Below are 23,014 nucleotides of genomic sequence, written 5' to 3' on the forward strand. Positions count from 1 at the left end.
TTTTGCGACTACGAAACCAAACTTTTGCAACTATAGAGATTGATTTTTTTGCGATGGATTTGCAATTAAAGGCCAAATTTTTGAGACTATTGAGACTAATTTTTTCGCGACGGATTAGCGACTACAAGACCTAACTTTTGCGACTATGAAAATTATTTTTTTGTGACAGATTAGAGACTACTGAAACCAATTATTCCAACTATGCAGATTTCTTGTAGTCGCTGAATTTTTGCGACGAGCTATTAATATTTGGAGGCCATAATTTAGCTATGACTAATATCAATCATAAAAAAAGTACCCACGCAAAAATTCAAAAAACCAAAATATTAATTTTATTCGAATATCCAAAATATCATCATCAATTTTGTATCAATGTATTCAAAACAATATTAGTAACCATAAGACTAATTGTTTCAAAAATCACCTCTCGTATTACAAACAAGAACTAATGACGATATACAATATGTAGTACGGTGAGTAGGAACGCTCTTGTAGTACATTTGTGAAGCACTCCCTAAACCTTAGACTTTTTCATTCTTTTGCCCACATACAACCTCCAAGTAGACTTTGTCATCCTTTGTTCTTATATTTCCTCAAGTTTTCCATATATTCTCCTGCATTAAGATATGTATTAGTAACTATGATCTCAATTGTTAAAACTTAAAAGACAAAAAAAGAGCAACACTTAACAATAAAATAATTAATGCAAACAATTATTAGAAAAAATTTCGGCAGAGTCTCCTTTGTAAATTGAACAATTCCCTCCAAAAAGCTTTGGCTTCAAAACCTGTTTCAATTCACAGTATTCCATACCAATTATCACACAAACAATTAAATAATCTATAATATCTAATAGCATTAACCACCATACATTTTTTTGTAATCTTAGCAAAATATATAACTATACTCACACCATGACTTGATGAGTCTTTTCACCCATCAATTCGATTTCATCATTGCCCACATCAACAGAATGAGTGCTTTCATAGACTTTAGCAGCAGTTTGTAAAACTCTATCCTTTTTCTTTTCCTTATTAGAAGAAGTTGTTAGAACTGAAAAAATAAACAAAAAAAAAGGGGACATATAAAAAGGAGTAGTAGGGATTGGCTTAGTTAGGTATAATGTGGCAATTGTATCCTTTAATGTTCTTTCTGATTTATTTTACAAAATGCAGCCCAACTTCCCTCATTTTCTTTACTGTTCTTTCTGATTTATTTTGCTCTTGCTTTAGTTGTGAGAAACCGAGTAAAAGTAGTAGCAGTTCGTTAAGTAATGCCTAAAAACATAGCATAATGCCAAACACTTGATTTATTCCAAAATTTTATCCAAAAACTATCCTAAACCTACAATGAACAAAGGAGTTGGCATGCCACGTAGACTGATCACATATACAAGGAGGGAAAGAATGAAGAAAGCAGCAGTAGCACACCAAGTGACAACAGCCTGCCAAATAACTATCACACATAGGACAGGGGAGTAGTTGGGATCCTTTTTCAACATTGTACATATAAAAAGGGGAGAAGTGGCACTGCGATTGGTAGCTAATTTCTTGTGTAATTTAGTAACCCTTGAGATTTGTGACCTGGTGGTGGTCATAAGTCACCCTTGTAGTAGCCGTTTTTGCTAGAATGAAACCCATCCCTTTTTCCTCAGTTTACTTATTAGGTCTATTTTCTTTATCTGGGTTTGATTACAAATTTGCAATAGTCAATAGTAATATAGTAGTTGTTGTCTTTCTAAATTTATCAGAAGATTGAAAAAGTCAACTCCTTTTTTAAATGCCATTTACAACAACCTTCAAACTGAAACCTTTTCCCACATCACTTTGACTCATTTCTTTTCATTTTGCATGCAATTTTCAGAATACCCATAATACTTTCACTTTCACCTGTCCATATTCCCACATTTATTTTTCGAATAGAGCATTGATCATAAAAAATCCCCTGTTTTTTCACTTCATAAATTACACCCAAAAAAAGCTAAAACTTCACTCCAAATTTGCTCCTTTTTCATTGTCTGCAAAATTTAGAATCTGGGTATTTGTCTAAGTGATTAAAGATTGCATCTTTGAGTACTTATACTCTGTTTTATTTTTCTTCTGGGTAACTTTCTATTTTGGATAAGGAAATTACACCACAAAATATGTAAAATTCACTTCAATTTTCAAAATTTCCTCATAAAATTCAAATTCAAATTTAATGATCTAGGTAGTTGTACACTTGTACAGTTTAATTGATTAAAATGGCATTTTTGAGGTTTTCATTGTGTTATTTTACTCTGTTTTTGGCAAATGTTTCATCCTAAAAAACACTCAACTTTGGAAACTCTCTTAGAAGTGATGAACTCATTTACAGAAGACCCAAATGGGGTTTTAAAATGCTGGGCAAAAACCAACCCAAATTGCTGTAAATGAGAAGGAATCATATGTAAATGTGTCGAATGCATCACTCGGTGGGTCAATTTAACCTTCAATCGGTGGTTTAAAACACCTAATAACCCACAATACTAGCAGCATTACACTTAACTCCCATTCATTCACCAAATGCACCACACACCAAGCCACTATTATTCCCCCTACAACAACAACAACAACCATGCAACAACCACGCATCTAGCAGCCACACATTCACACCCTATTGATGCACCTACTTCTCCCTCGCACCCTTTCCATAAACCCACCACAATTATTGTCATAACAACCAGCCAGCAGCAAATTAGGCTCAAAAACAGAATAAAGTCAGAGCAAAACAAGAATTCCAAGCAAAACAAGAATTCAGACCAAAACAAGAATTCAATGGAATTCGAGAGAACCTCAATAACCTCCATCCATTAATTAACCAATTAGAGTTACACTCTAACCAACGAACCCCCTTCTTCAGAAAATATATAGTATTTAACAACTAATAGAAAAAAAATATATAGATATAGGGGTTGAGATAGTTAGAATTGCGATTTATACACTGAAAAAAAAATTTAGCAATTTTAGTAAACTCAATCAATTTTGAACGATTTTTCATTAACTGACTTAAATTACATCATGGAAACCAAATTAAAATCAATTTATTAGACGAAAAATTCAATGATAAACCCTAAAATTCGTAGTTGCAAATTACAATTAGCGAATGATAGAAGTGACATCAAACGTCGTTTAAACTTACCCGGGAGGAGACGTGGTGGCGCAACGGAGGAAGATGAAGAGCTACAGTTAGGGTTGAATCTCTGAAAATTGCCTTCTGTGTGTTTTTTTTTCTTTTTAATGGAGGAAGAGTTTCGTACTACACAGTGTATATATGGGTTAGAGTTACACTGTTAGAGTGATTAAGTTAGTTTTTTTCCTTTTTTGTTTTTTTGGTGGCAACTCCTCATTATATTTACGACTTTTTTTTTTAATAAATTTTAAGAACGAACGACTAACGACTACTAACTTGGTTGCAATATTAGTCGCAAATTTTAAATTAAAAAAGTTTGAAAATCATTAACCCAACAACTACAATTTATAGTTGCAAAAATTATAAGAGCGTCGCAATTTAGCGACGGCATTACAACTACTGCAAATATGAGTCCCAAAATTTGGGACTACTCATTTTAGTCGGTCGCAAATATATTTTTTGCGACTGATTATTACAGTAGTTGCAAAATTCAGTCGCAAATTAGCGACCGCGTAGCAACTAGTGGAAAATCAGTTGCAAAATTTGTGACTGCCCGTCTTTATTAGTCGCAAATATATTTTTTGCGACTGATTATTAGGGTAGTCGCAAATTTCTGTTGCTAATTCCTCTTTTTCTTGTAGTGTAGTACCCACGGAGGAGTTGAATACCCAAAGGTTCGAGCAAGGTTTAACCTTAAGTCTTTAGGGGAAGTTGGGAGGGGTAACCTTTGAAACACTAGATGAAGTCTATGGGAGAGCTGCCCACCTATATGGGATCCGAGGGAGAGAGTTAGAGAACTCAGCAAGAGGGAAAAGGAAGAGTGATGGGGGTTCTCATGGAGTTGATAAGAGGCCTAGGATTGGTGAGAGTTCTGGGGGAAATGGGCAATTCAACAGGAGGGACAATAGGGGAAACCTTTGGAAGGGAGATAACAATCATGGGAATGGAAATAACACCAGGCCTAAGAGAAGTTATTTTTGTAAGAGATGTGAGAAAAATCACCCAGGGAAGGACTGTGAGGGAAACCCTGTGACTTGTCGTTACTGTCAGAAACTGGGGCATCGGGAGTATGAGTGCTACACCAAGGAGAAGGATGTTAAAATGGGGAAAGTCTAGGAGACCAATAACCCACCTAAACCACCCCAGACCAATGGATCAGCTCAAAGGAATAGATTCAGTAGCGGTGCAGGAGGGGCCCCTAAGGGTCGTGTGTTCGTGATGAATCGTCGTGAGGCTGAGGCTTCTAATGATGTGGTAATTGGCACTTTCCTTGTTTGTTCTTTGAATTCTAGCTAGAGTCATGTTTGATTCGGGTGCGTCTGATGGGCGTTAGAACGGTCGCACATTCCACACTCAATCAAACACATTTATTAACAAACACCTTACAAACCAAGCATAATGACAAGTAAGAGTGCGGTCCACAAGGAACGGGATATGGTTGCCAAAGATCTTAACACTTAAGCTAATTCGAAGTCAATGGTGAATTATGGCTCGTCAAGAAGACAAACAAACTATGGTTCTAAATCAATGGATTGAGGACACCAGGGAATAGGATCCACTCGACCAAGGCAAATAGACAAACGGGGAGTGAAATTGATAAGATATAGCAAGGACTATATGTAAGATCAACCTCATGCAATTAGGAAACAACTCACACTACTAAACTTAGATTCCTTATTAGATTAGCAATAGAAGATACATAATCAAATTGCAATAAGTAATGCCATGCTTCATTCACATTTCCATGTCAAACTAAGCATATCATACTATCAAGCTCCTAAATCAAGGGTAGCTAATCCTATCATTGAAGAACTAACAAACAATCTCATATAATCAATTTAATTGCAATACAAGCATCAATGCTTCTCCCACATTTGCATAATTAACCCAAAAGGTTGAGCTTCACCCAACCCCTAGCAAGTAGACTGCTCACAACACATATTTATCAACATGCAAACAAGTATTAGGGTTCTAACTTCTTCAATAATTGGGGAAAAATGATTAACAATTGAAATAACTATCATCCAATAACAAATTATCAAGAACTAAGAAGATTTAAATATCATGCAACAACAAATAAAATCAGAAATTAAATGGAGAAAAGTAGAAGGAAGTTACTAATTGAGGCTTGAAATTGTTGAATACAAAGGGCCAATCTTGAGAAACAAACTTGAAACCAACTATTACAATGATTGAATTGATGAAAATTAAGCTAAATTAATTAAAAGGAATGTTTCAAACTAAGAGGAGTCTCTAAAAACTAGGCTATATCTATCTGGGTTACAAATGAATAAAGGAGGAAGTATTAATACTCCCCGTAACACATAGGGAAATCCGTCAAAGAAAACAGATTTCCCAGCGAGGAGCGCCCGCTCCACAGCCAGGAGCGCCCGCTCCTCAAGGCTGCACGCCCGCTCCTCCAGGGTGTGCAAACTTGAAGCTTTGGCAGAAAGTTGGCAGAAAGATCGAAGCGCCCGCTCCTGAGGGGTGCACGCCCGCCCCTGCTGGAGCGCACTCTCCATCCTTTAATTCTCTTGCCTTAAACACAAACCATGCACCGAAAGCTTGCCAAATTGAGTCCATAGACCTGCAAAACATGGACAAAAACAAACCAAGAGGGGGAAAGTCAAAACAGATTATTTTCATTCAAAAATTGGGTTAGAAAGAGGGGAAATGATCGCAAAACCGGGTTTAAATTAACACAATAAGTGGTCAAATAAACCACTTATCAAATTCCCCCAAGCTAGCCAAATGCTTGTCCTCGAGCAATTCACGTTGCCCATAAACAAACCCAAAGATCAATTTGCTCAAAGAAAAGCACATGCATAGATATAAGAATACTTAAGCAATAAAACTCGAGCATGAGGTATATGCCTAAGATCAACCACGGTCATGGCTAGCTAAAGCCTAGCTAACCTTCCCGAAAATACTCAACTCAAGCCTATTCAACATATCTTACCGCGTCCCTATCAAAAAGTTCAAATCCCCCCCTAATGGTAGTGTCTCGTGACTCCACGAAGGAGCCGAAAAAACATAGATAAAGCGGGTTTCGAACGCTCAATGAAAGAGTACCCTCTCCATATGCTTGCGAATCAACTCCCTCCACCGACAAAGGCATCCACTACTCTCCTAATCATTACAAGACTGAAGGACTACGACACAAGGTTGAGGCATATATATAAAACTAGAAGTGTTTTGCAATATGAGACGACTAAATTGTATCATTTATAGCAAACCCAAAAAGGCTTCTAACCTTGACCCAAGTTGCAACTATGAATGAACTTTTTAGAGTACACCCCCAAGCTTATTTGGTTGCTAGGGAGGTGACAATACATTCCTTCTTCGCATTATTTCCCTTTCTTTTTATTCTTCATTCATCCCTTGAGTTAGGCTTGAAAAATAATAAAACCTCACCTTTTTTGGAACAATGTGGGATCAAATACTACCATCCGGGGATCAAATTCCTTTGAGATAGGCGACTCCATCTTACCACAAACCTAGACTTTAAGTCTCGTACATTCGGGAAAGTTATTCTCACACTAGCCTAAACTAACCAATTCTATTTTCAACCAAGGGCATCTAAACCATGCTCGGAATTTTATTACGAAAAGAAAACAAACATCCACCACATACAATTCAATATCATCATTGCAAACCGATCAAAGGCAAACAAAATCTTTTTTTTTTAGCTCATTTTTTTTTAGAAAGCTGAAAATGGGGGAAAGGAAAACTAATTAAAGAATTTGGATATTCGGGTTTTGGATATTAGGGAATTTTGATGTTAGAGGGGTTAGAGGATAAGAAAAAGAAATTTGGATATTATGGGAAACCATCATCATAAATCCGCACAAAACATCATCAAATTTCATCATCATGAAAGACCAAGGACAATGCCAATCAACCCATGATACCAACCAACAAGCAAATCAACCAAAGCATAATCATATCAAAGCCATAGATAAGATGCTCCAAATAGTACACACATAAGGAGAAGTGAGACAAAAACATCAATATGCAATTGTTCTAGCCTAGGCATGCCATAAAGACGTGAAAAAGGCAACAACCAACCTAAAATAGGCATGCAAACTAGAACATAATACCATATGAATCCTACCACAAGTTCCAAAGGCTAAACTAAGCCTTTCATGCCAAACATTCCACATACAAACTCAAACCTCTCCATACATAGCACAAAAAGCATCACAAGAAAGCACACATCCTACCAAAACCAAAACCCACTCATAGGCATAAAAACTCCAAGACCACCCCCAAGCTAGACTTTTGAATACCGTACCCACAAAAGATAGACACGAAGAGGACAACTCTCCCCCCCAAGCTAGAACTTGACACCGCCCTCGGTGTCACAAAAGACGGGAAAGAGTAAAAGGGAACGGTAAATACAAAAGCCTAAGCCTACTCCCGATCACTCCTCCCTACTCGGCGATGACAAGAAATTGTAGTTAGGATCTACATCGCCGGAGTAGGAAGGTTGATGCACATAGGGAGGGAGATCATAGTTGGGGCAACTACGGTAATGACCGTAGTCCGGTGCATCACTAGTGCCCCAACCACCATTATACCCGGGTGGGAACCCGAAGTATCCCCTTTAGGGGTGGTTATCGATCTCCTCCGGAGTCATCCTACCACATGTCTCGGGGACGTGGTAGTAAGAGGGGTCCCCACTAAAATCACAACCCCCGGGTTGTGTATAATCGTAGGGAGGGAAGGAACGAAACTCCGAATGGAGCTACGGGGTCCTTGCCAATAAGAGTAGGTGGGTTGGTTGTTGTTCCAACCCGCAACCGGCCCTTCTTGAACGGGTCGGTGAGGATAGTTGACATAAGGGAGAAAATCTCCCCTTTCAATGAGGTTTTGGTAGGACATTTGGGAGACATAGCTTTGATATTCATTTTCTTGGAGAATTCTTTGGTTATAAAGGTTAAGATGGTGGAAAGCCGACTCGAGGTTGAAGGAGGAAGATGAGGAAGAGGATTGACCGCCCATGAAATTTGGAATGGAAGAGATGCTATGGTGGCGGTGGTGAGATGGTTGATCAAGGTCGGGAACATTGTCGGGGAGTGGCTCATTTGGCACTTGCCAAGTGGTTCCCACGGTGTTCATAACCGCCGCATTAGGGAGAATGCAACGGTGCTTCCCTTTGACCAACCAAGAGTAGGTGGTCACATTTCCCCGGATTTCCACAATCATATTCATTGTGGCAAAACCGGCAAGGTCAAGAGCATTAGGGCCTTCAATTGGGGTTAATTGGTTAACCCAACCGGTGAAACCCAATGCCTTGGCGATGATTGTGATCATCCCACCACACTTAATCTCACCCGTCAACTCCGTGCTCATCTTAATATCGTAGCACCGCTTTATGAATATGTACCCCATATTCACGTTCCCCTCAAGATCCCCCTCAAATCGGGAAGCTATAAAGAGGCATTTAATCTCCTCTTTTGTTAGCTTCCCGAGATCTTTCTTTGTGAAGCAAGCATACCCCATAATTCTCATGAATATACGGAGTACGGGGTGGATGATATGGCTAGCGTGAGTAGACCGGGATGTGAATGTGGGGTACCCCGCGATAGTGTTCCACCAGTTACACTCGTCGTAACTGGTGAGCTTGTAACTATCAGGTCTGGTTATTTGGTTGTTAGCGGGCCACCCGAATATCTGATTGAGTTGAGTTAAGCTTATGACTTGAGGTATATTGAACATGTTAAACTCAATCTCACACTCAATCGGCTCTCCTTCCCCACTAGTCTTTACCACGGTTAGGGTGGATAGGAATTCGAGAGTGAGTGATTCGAATGTTTCCTCCCTTTTTTTAAGGAATTCTAACCATCTGAAATTATCAGCTACTTGACGAATTCCGTCGTCTATTCCTAGAATTTGGCACGACTCTTGGTCATAGAATCGTGTTGGGAGCATTTTTCGCGAGCAAAGCTTTTTATGGATATTTTTGGATTTTCTGGTATTTTTATCAAAGGAGGAGGACCGGATTGGCTTATTGCTTGGTTTTGGGCTATTGCTTGGTTTAGGGATTCGTTAGGGCTTCCGGAGGAATGGTTTTCATTTATTTGGATGCCGGAAGTAGTCTTCCTCTTCTTCCCTCCCGCACCTCCAAATAAACGAAGAACCATTTTGAAATTTTTTTTTGGACAGGGAAGCTTACAAAAATCACCCCAAACAACAGTCAACAAACCACTAGCAATCTCCTTAACTTCAAACCCCCAAATAAATCCAATGTACCTGCTCACAATTCAATAATAATTCCACACAACCAACCAACAATCTCAACACAACAATTCCCACACAAAAATTCACAAATTCACAAAGTATAATCAATTTTTCATGCACAAGCCATTCTTTTACTCCACAATTATCCACAAAAATCAACAATTTAATTATCAAAGGCAAGAAAATTTGTTTAAATCACCTAATCATGCAACTAATTACACAACAATCATGAAATAAACAAATTGAGAGAAAGATGAAGAAAAACCCTTAGGTTTAAGAGGGAAAGTGAAGTAAGGAAGAAGATTATACCTCTTAGAGTATGAAAAATACTCTAAAATCCTCCAATTTACCCAAATTTCTCCTTTTCTAACAAGCTTGGCCCCTTTCCCTTTGATTTTCTTCAATTCCCACTTGTGGGTCTTCGAAATTTTTTGCCCAAATTTTGTAAAATTGTGTTTTTTTTTTTTTTTTTTTTTTGGAGAGAGAATTTGATGTAGATTAAGAATTTGTGAATTTTGATTGAAGAAAGTTGAGATTTGATGATGAAAATGAAGAGAGAAGTTGGAAAAAGTGAGGGTTTTTAGAGTGAGAGTAGATGGGGAAGAGGAGAGAGAGCATGAATGTTAGAATGATTGGTGAAAATGGGTGAAGGAGATTAAAAGAAGGAGAAAGATTCCACTTTTTTTTTTTACCGGGATCCGCTGGAGCGGGCGTGCAGGGAAGAGGAGCGCCCGCTCCGATCCTGGGAATTAACTTCTGTTTTTTTTTTTGAATTTTCCTGTGAGGAGCGGGCGTGCAAAATTTTGAGTGCCCGCTCATGGGGGTGGAGCGCCCGCTCCTTATTCCGGAGCGCCCGCTCCAAACTCTGCTTCACCCTTCTGTTTTTTTCCTGAATTTGGTTCACCCTGTGAGGAGCGGGCATGCAAAATTTGGAGCGCCCGCTCCTGGCTTTGGAGCGGGCGTGTAGATCATTGGAGCGCCCGCTCCAATTCTTTGGAGAACATTCTGTTTTTTTTTTTATTTGGGACACCCTCTGAGGAGCGGGCGTGCAGAATTTGGAGCGCCCGCTCCTAATTCCGGAGCGTCCGCTCCAAACTTACTGGAACTTTCTGTTTTTCTTCTGTTTCGGCTGAAAATAAATTCCTACGACGAGCGGACGTGCAAGTCTGAGGAGCGCCCGCTCCTCACTGCTTAATGCTTTGATTAAATTCTTCCTTGCTTTCTTTTTTTTGCTTCTTTCTCCTACATTAAAACCACAAGGACATAATTCAACACTCAGGAGGTAAGATTACGTTGAGTTGATTCTAATACACCTACATGAGCACCCTCGTAGTAAAGTTTGAGGCGATGCCCATTCACCTTGAAAGATCTCTTGCCGTCCATATCCCAAACGTCCACGGCTCCATGAGGAAACACTTCCTTAACAACAAAAGGTCCACTCCACCTTGATAAAAGTTTCCCGGGAAACAATTTCATCCTAGAGTTGTAGAGGAGTACCTTATCGCCTTTTAGAAATGATTTCTTTTCAATATTCCGGTCGTGGAAATCCTTAGTGCGATTCTTATAGTTGCTAGCACACTCATAGGCTTCCAATCTTAGCTCTTCAAGCTCATGCAAATCAAGCCATCTTTTCTCTCCCGCGCTAGCCAAGTCGAAGTTAATCTTCTTGATTTCCCATTGAGGTTCAAGCTCCACCAGTAGATGACAAGATTTTCCATACACAAGACGATATGGAGTTGTGCCTATTGGGGTTTTGTATGCCGTTCTATATGCCCATAGAGCGTCATCAAGCTTTTCTGACCAATCCTTCCTATTACTTGCAACCGTCTTCTCAAGGATTAATTTAATTTGACGGTTGGACACTTCCACTTGCCCACTAGTTTGTGGATGATAGGTAAGGCCGAATCTTTGGTGATTCCGTGCTTTTTTAGCATCTTTTGAAAAGCACTATGAACGAAATGTGAACCGTCGTCACTTACCACTGCTCTAGGAATTCCAAATCTTGGAAATATGACTTTCTTCAACATCTTCAGGACTACCTTGTGGTCATTAGTTGGGGAGGCAATGGCTTCAACCCATTTTGATACGTAATCGACCGCCACAAGGATGTATTGATTTCCATAAGAAGTAGGGAATGGCCTCATGAAATCAACGCCCCACACATCAAATACCTCTAGCTCAAGAATCGGTTGTTGAGGCATCTCGTTTCTCTTGGATATATTGTCGGTTCGTTGACACCGGTCACAAGTCTTCACAAACCCCCAAGCATCCTTAACGATGTGAGGCCACCACAACCCGCTATGAAAAACCTTCAATGCTGTTTTGTTTGCTCCCATATGCCCTCCACAAGGATCGGAATGACACATCTTGAGCACATTTTGCACTTATTCATCCGGAACACACCTACGGAGCAAACCATCTACTCCTCTCTTGTAGAGATTGGGGTCATCCCACACATAGTGTCTTGCTTCCCTTTTTAGCTTTTTCCTTTGATTTTTTGAGGAATCGGGAGGGAATTCTCCACAAGCCAAATAGTTCACCAAGTCGGCGAACAATGGAAGCTCCTTCTCATTCAAGATATAGAGCACATCATCTCTCAATTCATCGCAAATGGGAATTTCATCATCACTAGCTCTTACATTCTCTAATCGGGAAAGATGGTCCGCAACCACATATTCGGCCCCTTTCTTATCTCGGATTTCAACATGAAATTGTTGGAGAGACAAAACCCATCGAAGAAGACGAGGTTTGGACTCCTTCTTTGCCACAGGGTACCTAATAGCCGCATGATCGGTATAAACAATAGTTTTGGAACCAATTAGGTAGTTCCAAAACTTCTCAAAAGCATGCACCACGGCAAGAAACTCCTTCTCCGTTGTGGTGTAGTTCCGTTGAGCTTCATTCAAGGTCTTGGACATGTAGTAAATGACGTGAAGTTTCTTCTCAATTCTTTTTCCCAACACCCCTCCAATTGCAACATCACTAGCATCACACATAAGTTCAAACGGCAAATCCCATCTTGGCCCTTGCACGATTGGAGTAGAGATCAAAGCCTCCTTTAATTTGTTGAAAGCTTGAAGACACTTTTCATCAAAAATAAAGATGGCATCCTTTTGAAGAAGAGCATTTAGGGGTCTTACAATTTGTGAGAAATCCTTGATAAATCTCCTATAGAACCCGAAATGCCCTAAAAAGGATCTTACTCCTCTCACATTAATTGGAGGTGGCAATTTTTCAATCACTTCAACTTTGGCCTTGTCGACCTCAATCCCCTTGCTTGATATCTTGTGACCAAGGACGATTCCCTCTTCAACCATGAAGTGACATTTTTCCCAAATTAGGACCAAGTTGACCTTCTCACATCTTGCTAAGCATTTGCCCAAATTGGACAAACAATCTTCAAATGAAAGGCCCCAACCGAGAAATCATCCATGAACACTTCCATTTCGGCTTCAAGCATGTCTCCAAATATACTCATCATGCACCTTTGAAAGGTTGCCGGTGCATTGCAAAGTCCAAACGACATTCTCCTATATGCAAAAGTACCATATGGACAAGTAAAAGTTGTCTTCTCTTGATCATCCGGGTTTATGGGGATTGGAAAGAAACCCGAATAACCATCAAGAAAGCAATAATACTTGTGCTTTTTTAGTCTTTCAAGCATTTGGTCGATAAAAGGAAGAGGAAAATGATCCTTATTAGTGGATGCATTTAGACGTCTATAGTCTATGCACATCCTCCAACCGGTCACCGTTCTAGTTGAAATGAGATCACCATTCTCATTTTCAACTACGGTCATTCCTCCCTTTTTAGGGACCACATGAACGGGGGAAACCCATCTAGAACTCGAAATGGGGAAGATGATGCCGGCATCAAGGAGTTTGGTGATTTCTTTCTTCACCACCTCCCCCATTTGAGGATTGAGTTTCCTTTGCCTCTCAATGGAAGGCTTAGTACCCTCCTCAAGTGTTATTTGGTGCATACATAAAGCGGGACTAATACCTTTGAGGTTATCAATGGTATAGCCCAAAGCTCCTTGGTGGTTTCTCAAAATTCCACATAACATTTGAGTTTGGCACTCGTTCAAAGAAGAATTCACTATTACTGGAAAAGTTGAATTAGGACCCAAAAACTCATACCTTAGGTGTGATGGTAGAGGTTTTAACTCTACCATTGGAACACCCTTACCTTCTCTTGAGGTGGCTATTTTCAAAGCATCATTGCTTGTGATTCCCATGCATACTTGCTCAATGCTTTCTTCCGTACTTCCTTCAAGCATTTCTTCATACAATGTCATCTCCTTGCCTTGCTCACCTATATTTTCCTTATTCAAAAGGACATTCTCAAGGGCATCATTAGTAGTGAGCAAGTGCTCATGCATAGAAGTCACAATAGAATCAATAGTATCAATCATCATACAATTATCAAGACTAGAGCTTGGATATTTCATGCTCTCATTCAAATCAAATTCTATCACCTCATCTCCTACTTTTAGTGAAATTTTAGCACTTTTAACATCTATTAAAGCACCCGAAGTAGCAAGAAAAGGTCTTCCTAGACTTATTGGAATGTTAACATCTTCATCCATCTCTAACACAACAAAATCCACCGGGATTACAAACTTCCCCACCCTTAGAGGAACATCCTCTACCTTACCCTTTGGGAATTTAATAGAGCGATCGACCAATTGTAGGGTGATGTTGGTGGGTAGAAGTTCCCCTATCCCAAGTCTTTGGTATACCGAGTATGGCATTAGGCTAACACTAGCCCCTAGGTCACACAAAGCATTATCAATTTGCATCTTGTATATTGCACATGGGATAGAAAAGTTACCGGGGTCTTTTAATTTGGGTGGCATCTTGTTCATGATAATTGCACTACAATTCTCGGTGAGACTCACCGTTTTAACCAATTCACACTTTCTCCTTCCACTCAAAATATCTTTCAAAAACCTAGCATAGTTAGGCATTTGCTTGATAGCATCGGTAAAAGGAATTGAAAGGTAAATTTTGTTCAATGTTTAAAGAAATTTTCCAAATTGCACATCTAATTTGTTTCTAACAAATTTGTGAGGATATGGTAGCTTTTGCAATTGTTTTGTTTCTCTCTCTTTTTCTCTTCTCTCTTCACTCTCTTTTTTAAAATCATTCTCTTTCTCAAATTCCTTTTCTTTCTCACATTCTTTCTCTTTTTCATTCTCATGGTTTTGCTCTCTCTCTTGTTCAAAATCACTTTTAAAGGGAGGCTCACTCATGTTCCTTCTCTCATTGCTTTTTTTAGGAACACTTTCTTCCAACACTTTACCACTCCTTGTTGATATAACATTTACGGGTCTCTTAGGATCTAGTCCTTGGGGTGGTAGTTTAGAAGTGCTAGTCCCTTCCTTCAAAGCATTGGCCAATTGAGAAATTTGTGTCTCTAGCATTTTATTATGGGTCATCACTTCACTAAATTTCTTTTCACTAGAGGCCATGAAAGTATTGAACATTTTAGTTTGATTTTCCATCATTTCCTCCAAGCTAGACCTACTATGTGGTGCTTGTGCATAGTAGATGTCTTGGGAAGCCCTATTACCTCTAACATTCGAATTGGACGCATTTTGATTAGAAGAACCTCTATTATTATTGTTGTTTCAATTGTTCCGATTATTAGAGTTTCCCCCTTGGTGAAATTTCCCTTGATTCCCATAGTTTCCTTCATTATTATGATTATTGTTACCATAACCACCTTGTTGGTTGTAGTTACCTTGGAGATTTTGGTCCCTTTGGTTCCTGTTTCCTCATTGATTTTGGTTATGGTAATCGTAATCATTTCGTCTTTGGTTATAGGAATTCCCTACTTGTTCTCTTCTATTTGGTGGTAAGTATCTTTGATTGTCATTCCTATGTCTATTATCATAAGACAAGGCATTGACTTGTTCATTTTCATTTTCATTACCATCTTCGTATTGGGGTTGGGGTTGGGAATCATAATTACAAGAAGAGGTATCATGGTCATATGACCCACAATTTTCACAAAACAAACATCCATGAGGCATGTTATTAGAAGTAGAGGGAAAAGAGTTAGAATTCATACCTCTCCCCTTAGATTGGGAGGGGTGCTCTAGTTTTAAACTAGAGGTCTCTAGTTTTTCCTTAATGAACGTCATCTCCTTTCCAAGGTTGGCCATTTGGGAAGTCAAATTGTTGATGGCATTAAGGTGATCAACGGAGTAAACCGCATTTCCTCCCTTGTTTAGAGAATCTCTCTCTCCTTCTTGCCAATCCATGTGGTGCCTCACCACATCCTCAATTATCTCTATGACTTGCTCCTCCGTCTTGTTCATAATCGGGCCACCCGCTCCTGCATCCAAGCTAGTCTTTCCTTGTGGGCTCAAGCCCCCATAGAAAATTTGAAGCACTTGATATGACGGAATTCCATGATGAGGGCACTCCCTTTGATATTCCTTGTATCGTTCCCATGCTTCATATATGGTTTCACTAGCTTTTTGACGGAAAACTTGGATCAAAGCTCTTGCCTCGACCGTCTTCTTTTGGGAATAGAATCTTCCTAAGAAAGCCGTGGTGACCTCGTCCTAAGTTCTCAAGGAGTTAGGCCTCACCTCCTTCTCAAGACATTCAAGAGCCCTTCCTATCAAAGAAAAAGGAAATAGATTTAGTCTCACAAACTCTTGAGTTACCCCATTTACCTTGTTCGTGTTGCAATATTTTTCGAACTCGTTCAAGTGTGCAAGAGGGATCTCATGTTTTGCTCCACTAATTGCCTCCTTTCAATCAAATTAATCATTGCGGGCCGAATCTCGAAGTCATTGGCTTGAGTAACGGGTGGAGCAATGCCGCTTGAAGCTCTATAAGCTCCCGGAGTTCCAACCTCCTTTAAAGGTCTTTGAGGTGGTGGTTCCGTGTCACCCATTTGATCTCGATCCTCCTCGAAATTGGTCTCTCTAGTTGGGGGAGTAGTAAACGGCCTAGAATCGGCTCTTTTTCTCCTTCTATAAGTTTGCTCAATCTCGGGATCGTAAGGTACCAAGGTCCTGTTATGAGTTCTGCGCATACACTCTCAACAAACGCAATTAGTACCAAGGCTACAAGTGTAGCCAAAAAGAAACAATCTTTTTGAAATTTTTTTTTTGTTTTATGGTGAACTAGACTCAAGTAATCAATTAGCAATCAACAACACCGCTCCCCGGCAACGGCGCCATTTTGATGGGCGTTAGAACGGTCGCACATTCCACACTCAATCAAACACATTTATTAACAAACACCTTACAAACCAAGCATAATGACAAGTAAGAGTTCGGTCCACAAGGAACGGGATATGGTTTCCAAAGATCTTAACACTTAAGCTAATTCCAAGTCAATGGTGAATTGGGGTTCGTCAAGAAGACAAACAAACAATGGTTCTAAATCAATGGATTGAGGACAATAGGGAATGGGATCCACTCGACCAAGGCAAATAGACAAACGGGGAGTGAAATTGATAAGATATAGCAAGGACTATATGTAAGATCAACCTCATGCAATTAGGAAACAACTCACACTACTAAACTTAGATTCCTCATTAGTTTAGCAATAGAAGATACATAATCAAATTGCAATAAGTAATGCCATGCTTCATTCACATTTCCATGTCAAACTAAGCATATCATGCTATCAAGCACCTAAATCAAGGGTAGCTAATCCTATCATTGAAGAACTAACAAGCAATCTCATATAATCAATTTAATTGCAATACAAGCATCAATGCTTCTCCCACATTTGCATAATTAACCCAAAAGGTTGAGCTTCACCCAACCCCTAGCAAGTATACTACTCACAACTCATATTTATTAACATGCAAACAAGTATTAGGGCTCTAACTTCTTCAATAATTGGGGAAAAATGATTAACAATTAAAATAACTATCATCCAATAACAAATTATCAAGAACTAAGAAGATTTAAATATCATGCAACAACAAATAAAATCAGAAATTAAATGGAGAAAAGTAGAAGGAAGTTACTAATTGAGGCTTGAAATTGTTGAATACAAAGTGCCAATCTTGAGAAACAAACTTGAAACCAACTATTACAATGATTGAATTGATGAAAATTAAGCTAAATTAATTAAAAGGAATGTTTCAAACTAAGAAGAGCCTCTAAAAACTAGGCTATATCTGTTTGGGTTACAAATGAATAAAGGAGGAAGTATTTATACTCCCCGTAACACATAGGGAAATCCGTCAAAGAAAACAGATTTCCCAGCGAGGAGCGCCCGCTCCGAAAGTAGGAGCGCCCACTCCTCAAGGCTGCACGCCCGCTCCTCAGAGGGTGTGCAAACTTGAAGCTTTGGCAGAAAGTTGGCAGAAAGATAGGAGCACCCGCTCCTGAGGGGTGCACGCCCGCTCCTGCTAGAGCGCCCTCTCCATCCTTTAATTCTCTTGCCTTAAACACAAACCATGCACCAAAAGCTTGCCAAATTGAGTCCATAGACCTGCAAAACATGGACAAAAACAAACCAAGAGGGGGAAAGCCGAGACAAAACATTTTCATTCAAAAATTGGGTTAGAAAGAGGGGAAATTATCGCAAACCCGGGTTTAAATTAACACAATAAGTGGTCAAATAAACCACTTATCAGCGTCTCATTCTTTTGTTTCTAAATCTCTAGTCTAGAGATTAAAGTTAGAGAGTCCATTGTTAGTGTCTCTAGATGTTTCTATTCCAACTGGGGAAGTGAGGAATTGCTCTAAGTCACATACAGGGGTGCCTATCACCATAGCTGGAGTAGAATTTCCTTCAGATTTGATTGAGTTTTATTTGCAAGACTTAGATGTGATTTTAGGAATGGACTGGCTCGGAAAGTATAAGGCTCACATAGATTGTGCTGTTCAGAAAGTGAAATTGTTGGGTCCGGGTAATGTGACAGTGACTTATAGGAAGGAAGGGAAGAGTTTAGGGATTAAAATCATTTCTACCTTGCAATTTCGGAATTGTGTCAGGAAGGGTTATCATGTATACATGTGTAGTGTTCAGGAAGTGGAAAGGGAGGATGAGAAGAAAGAGAGTATTTCAGTAGTTAAGGATTTTTCGGATGTGTTTCCTGATGAGATACCAGGTATGCCGCCAGTAAGGGATGTTGAGTTCACCTTAGAATTGCTACCAGGGACTGGACCTATCTCGAAGGCTCCATTTAGGATGGCTCCTGCTGAGATGAAGGAATTGAAAACTCAGTTAGATGACTTGTTGGATAAGGGATACATTCGACCTAGTTCTTCCCCATGGGGTGCTCCAGTGTTGTTTGTGAAAAAGAAGGCTGGAAGTTTGAGGTTGTGCATAGACTATCGCGAGTTGAATAATGTGACAGTCAAGACTAAGTACCCTTTGCCTAGAATTGATGATTTGTTTGATTAGTTGAAAGGGGCTGGAATATTTTCCAACATAGATTTGAGGTAAGGGTACCATCAGTTGAGAATTGCAGAGAAAGACATTGCCAAGAGCGCTTTCAGGACGCGTTATGGTCATTATGATTTCACAATTATGCCATTTGGGTTAACTAATGCACCTGCAGTATTCATGGATTTGATGAACCGAATCTTTAGGCCATATTTGGATAAGTTTGTGGTGGTTTTCATTGATGATATTTTGATCTACTCCAAGAATAGGGAGGACCATGAAGATCATTTGAGGAAAGTATTGTCGATCCTGAGGGAGCACCAATTGTATGCTAAGCTGTCGAAGTGTGATTTTTGGTTAGAAAAGGTAGCCTTTTTGGGGCATGTGATTTCTAGGGAAGGAATTTCAGTAGATCCCTCGAAGATCAATGCAGTGAGTGAATGGCCAACACCTAAGAATGTGTCAGATGTTCGAAGTTTCTTGGGATTGGCAGGTTATTATCGATGATTTGTGAAGGATTTTTCGAGGATTGCGAGGCCCATGACGAATTTAATGAAGAAGGAATGTAAGTTTGTTTGGACCCAAGAGTGTGAACAAGCGTTCCAGACCTTGAAACACAAGTTAACCTCAGCACTAGTATTGGCTTTGCCAGATGAAAGTGGGCAATATGAGGTGTATAATGATGCATCGAAGTTTGGATTGGGTTGTGTTTTAATGAAGAATCGAAGGGTCATTGTATATGCTTTGAGACAATTGAAACATCATGATGTGAACTATCCAACCCATGACCTGGAGTTAGCTGCGATTGTGTATGCTTTGAAAATTTGGAGACATTATCTATATGGTGCAACTTGTAAAATGTTCACAGATCATCAGAGTCTAAAGTACATTTACACTCAGCAGTATTTGAACTCGAGACAGAGACGATGGTTGGAATTTATGAAAGATTATAGTGTGAATATCCAATATCATGAGGGGAAAGCTAATGTGGTAGTTGATGCTTTAAGTAGGAAAACCAGTCATTTGATGAACTTGATGATTTTACCAGACCAGTTGTGTGTAGAATTTCAGAAGATGAATTTGGAAGTGGTAGAGCATGGAGAGGTCAGTAAGATGTTAAATGCATTGGCAGTGAAACCTTCTATTTATGATAAGATTAGAGAAAGTTAGTTGGGCGACTCGAAGTTGAAGGCAATAAAAGAGAATATTGAGGGAGGGCAGGTTTTGGACTTTACTATCGCATATAAGGGAAGTATTCGATTTAAAGGGAGATGGTGTATTCCACAACATCGTGGGGAAATCAAACAGAGACTGATGGAGGATGCCCATAGCTCTCCTTATTCGATGCATCCTTGAGGGGATAAGTTGTATAAGGATATGAAGAAGGTCTTTTGGTTTCCAAACAAGAAGAAAGAAGTAGCAGAGTTTGTGGCAAAATGCTTAACATGCTAGAAAGTGAAGATAGAGCATCGAAGGCCACAAGGAATGGTTCAATCCTTGGAAGTACCAAAGTGGAAGTGGGGTTCGATCGCCATGGATTTTGTGGGGGAATTACCAAGGACCAGGGCAGGGAACGACACTATTTGGGTCATTGTGGATCGATTGACTAAGTCCGCAACCTTTATACCTATGAAAAACACTTGGTTTATGGATCAGTTGGGAAGGGCATATGTGAAGTTTGTGGTGAAGTATCATAGAGTGCCTACAGATATCATTTCAGATCGTGATTCGAGGTTCTTGTCTAACTTTTGGAAAAGTTTGTAAAAGGCCATGGGAACAAAGCTATTGATGAGTACAACTTTTCACCCTGCAATTGATGGTCAGACTGAAAGGACCATATAGACCTTGGAGGACATGTTGAGAGCATGTGTATTGGAGTATCAAGGTTCATGGGAAGAACACTTACACTTGATTGAGTTTTCATATAATAATAGCCATCATGCAAGCATTGGAATGTCCCCATTTGAGGCCTTGCTTGTATGGAAGGAAATGTAGGAGCCTAGTTTGTTGGAGTGACATAAGTGAAACTGTTGTACTTGGGCCCGAAATGATTGAGGAAACTGTTAAGCAAGTGAAGTTGATCCAGGAGAAGATCAAAGCAGCCCAAGATAGACAGAAAAGCTATGCTGATGAGAAGCGTAGAGATGTAGAATTCCAATTAGGAGATAAGGTGTTGCTGAAAATATCTCCTATGAAGGGGGTAATGAGATTTGGTAAGAGGGGAAAGTTGAGCCCAAAGTACATTGGGCCATATGAGATCCTCCAGAAAGTTGGGAAAGTGGCATATAAGTTGGACTTACCCAACGAATTAGAAAGGGTGCACAATGTTTTCCATGTAAGCCACATTCGCGAGTATGTTCCTGATGTTGCACATGTGCTAGAACCAGAGACAATTGAGCTAGATGAGAGTTTGACCTATGAAGAAAGACCGGTGAGAATTTTAGATAGTATAGTTAGAAGCACCAGAAACAAGGATGTGAAGATTGTCAAGTTTCTATGGTCGAACCATAAGGTTGAGGAAGCAACTTGGGAGGCTGAGGCAGAAATGCGTAAAAAGTACCCTAACCTTTTCATGGTTAATGGTTAAGTTACGGGGACATAACTTCCTTTTAAGGGGGGTAGAATGCAATAGAGTTTCGCGTTTTCCTTTCATGTCTTTATTAAGTGAATCTTTTGAATCAAGTCCTTAGGTTGTGCATGAACTTACTAAATTTTAACTAACTCATGCTAATTTAGAATATTAAATTAAGGTATTAAACTAAGATATTTTAATTGTCCCTCTACCCGGGACTGGTTAAGTAAGACCATGAGCCTTGTGTGATCTGGTCTTTCCTCGAGTATAGTATAATTTGCTTGGGGGGTGTGCACACTTAGGTGAGGAAAATTGGTTTAGAAATATATCAAAAATTGAGAGTTTATAAATTGGAAATCTATTGGTTCGGACATCTTTTATTGATGGATATTACTACCCTTGGAAGGTTTAATTATTTTTGGAAAGTTTAATTTTGGAAAATAACTCGTGACAGGTTTAAATTTAAATGTTTATTTCGAAAGCATGTTTGCTTAATAAAAGAATTTACATGCCTTGCACTTATACGTACTTAGCGTTTTTGCTAATCTGTTTTCCTTTTTGTTTTGGTTCGCCCTGTTTACCATTTTGGTAAGCAGTCTTGATTTCAGGTGTGAAGTTGTTCGTGCGCATACTAGAGTCGGGATTGGGATCACATAGATAGGAATTAATTTTATTTTATGTATGGACAATTTTTTATTGGTTTATTTTGAAACAGTTATTATGGTTATTCATATTATTAATAAAAGTTAGTTATTTTTCCGCTGCAATTTAAGTAATTAATTAACCCTTACGTTTTCACGTGGCGGTAATACGCCTAAGTCTATCTCTACGATATTTCTATACATATAAATATAGTATTTACGTAGAGGGAGATTTGGGGGTGTTACATCAAAGGTGCTCCAATGCGGATTATGGTGGCCAAATCTCTTCAAGAATGTTTGGGAGTTTGTTAAGAGTTGTGACCGATGCGAAAGAACCGGAAACATTTAAAATAGGAACGAGATGCCCTAACAACCTATACTAGAGTTGGAAAATTTTGATGTATGGGGAATAGACTTCATGGGTCTTTTTCCTACTTAATATGGGAACCAATATATCCTTGTTTCCATTGATTATGTGTCAAAATGGGTGGAAGAAATTGCTTCACCTACAAACAAGCATAAGGTAGCAATGAAGATTTTCAAGAAGATAATTCCCCCACGATTTGGCATTCCAAAGGCGATTACTAGTGATAATGGATCTCATTTTGTACATAGTGCTTTCCGCAAGATGTTGAAGAAACATGGATTTAATCAATATTTTGAACTCCCCTATCACCCTCAAACTAGTGGGAAAGTCAAAGTGTCTAACCGTCAAATCAAATTGATTCTTGAGAAGACGGTTACAAGAAATAGGAAGAATTGGTCGGATAAGCTAGATGCTTTATGGGCATATAGAACGGCCTTCAAGACTCCTATTGGCACTACTCCTTACCGCTTGGTTTATGGGAAGTCTTGTCATCTTCCGGTCAAACTTGAGCATCGTACTCATTGGGCTATTAAGAAAATCAATTTTGACTTGCCAAGTGCGGGTGAGCAAAAATGGCTTGATCTCCATGAGTTGGAAGAACTTCGATTAGATGCATATGATTGTGCAAGCATGTATAAGACTCGCACCAAGGAAGTGCATGATAAGCTTA

At 39.3% G+C, this 23,014-nt stretch overlaps 1 long non-coding RNA gene across 1 annotated transcript; it reads right to left on the bottom strand.

Moving 5' to 3' along the window:
- Window positions 1-341: 341 nt before the first annotated feature.
- LOC110694061 lies at window positions 342-3,534 on the bottom strand. Its single transcript, XR_002505720.1, has 2 exons — window positions 3,160-3,534; window positions 342-614 (listed from the first exon to the last, which is right to left on the bottom strand). It is a non-coding gene; the product is annotated as an uncharacterized LOC110694061 (long non-coding RNA).
- Window positions 3,535-23,014: the final 19,480 nt, after the last annotated feature.

This window comes from Chenopodium quinoa, unplaced genomic scaffold (genome assembly GCF_001683475.1).
Source record: "Chenopodium quinoa cultivar QQ74 unplaced genomic scaffold, ASM168347v1, whole genome shotgun sequence".
In the NCBI taxonomy this organism is placed as follows: domain Eukaryota; kingdom Viridiplantae; phylum Streptophyta; class Magnoliopsida; order Caryophyllales; family Amaranthaceae; genus Chenopodium; species Chenopodium quinoa.